Here is a 1,584-nt window from a genome sequence, read left to right on the forward strand (position 1 = left end):
AGAGGATGGACTCTCAGGCTGGGAAGAGACCAGTACTCTTTTCCTACTTGTTTACTCTCAGAGCCTCTTGGCCTCTTCCTTCTTTCATTTTGTAACTGCATTTGCTACCATACTAGGTTTCTGATTAGTTCCCACTCAAATGCATTTCCTTATATTGAACTGCGTGGAGTCATTTTGCAGACTCCAGAAGGCTAAATCATAGACCAAAGTGATGTCCAGGATTCAGCACAGTTCTCCTGACTATTTCTAATGACATAAAAGGGACATGCATATCTCCTTTGAATATTTTAGTATATTCCCTCAACTGCTATAACTATTATTGAATATCCCCTTAAACGGTGACAACTGTGTCCACTGTCTTAAGTTAGATTGTTTATTTTCCCCACTTTTTATCTTTTCTTCTCTTTGTGAAATGTTCAATAAGGAATTTTGGTGAAAGAGTCCCTCAGTTTAATGCTTATGTTTGAACCAAGTCATGGGGATTGTTGGACTTGTTCTTGTGGCCCCCTTATGCGCTGATAGAGATAGGAACACACAAATCTTGTAGTGCAATGGGACCTTACACTCTGAACATTGACATGATGACCTGGCATAGGCCTCAGAAGTATGGGCATTCTCCATTCACTCCTGAAACAGGGAAGCCATCTATGAAACATCCAAAGTTGTCTATGACATCACCTGGAAGCAATCCTCTACCAGGGAAGACCCTACTGCTGCTCTGACATCGATCTACTCAAAAGAGTTTTCCCTTAACACGGAGAAGATTTAAACAACAACAACAACGACCTGCATACTGGACAAGGCTTTCTGCACTGCCCTTTAATTGTGAGTTGAAATTAGAGGACATTCCACACCATCCTGACTTCAATGCAGAATATACAGATTCCAGGATCTTCAATACAAAAACATGATACCAACAACAGAGACTGTGTGAAAAATAAAACTGTATGGGCACTACAGACAATGACCTGGATTGGGCAAACTAGTTTTCCTGGAGCCTAGAATTGGTCTTATGTCAGGAAACTTCAGGGGTAGGGTCTCCTTTTATTTAGGCCAAGGCTTTTTCTTTCCATGTCCCCTATACTTTGGTGGGCCTAAGCAAATGATAATTGCCACTCTAACACCGTTTTTACTGTGCTCCTTTGTCTCTAAACCTTAAAAAAAAAACTCACTTAAACTTTTGAGGTTAACTTTTTTTTGTTTTAAATATGGAATGCTTCACGAATTTGCATGTCATCCTTGTGCAGGGGCCATGTAATCTTCTCTGTATTGTTCTAATTTTAGTATAGGTGCTGCTGAAGCGAGCACTGAGGTTAACTTAAACTAATATGCATGTGCATGGAAATGTAAAAAACTGCTATGTCTTCAAGTTTAAGGAGTTACAAAAATGTTATGGCTTTAGATTGCTTTGTGTACCGCTAAGGAAATGTATAATGTACTAAAATCTGGGGTCTTGAGGGACAAAGTAATTGTACATGGGTTCTGTTTTATCTTTCTTTGATTGTAAGTTTAAAATTAAGGTGCCATCAGGGGAATTTCTTCTGAGAACTCTGTTTTTGGGTGATTGTCCTTCCACTGTAACTT

At 39.3% G+C, this 1,584-nt stretch overlaps 1 non-coding gene across 1 annotated transcript; it reads right to left on the reverse strand.

The window, feature by feature from the left end:
- Positions 1-1,202: 1,202 nt before the first annotated feature.
- Positions 1,203-1,308, reverse strand: LOC126007360 (U6 spliceosomal RNA). Its single transcript, XR_007494940.1, has one exon. It is a non-coding gene; the product is annotated as a U6 spliceosomal RNA (small nuclear RNA).
- Positions 1,309-1,584: the final 276 nt, after the last annotated feature.

Source organism: Suncus etruscus, chromosome 4 (assembly GCF_024139225.1).
Source record: "Suncus etruscus isolate mSunEtr1 chromosome 4, mSunEtr1.pri.cur, whole genome shotgun sequence".
Lineage (NCBI taxonomy): Eukaryota > Metazoa > Chordata > Mammalia > Eulipotyphla > Soricidae > Suncus > Suncus etruscus.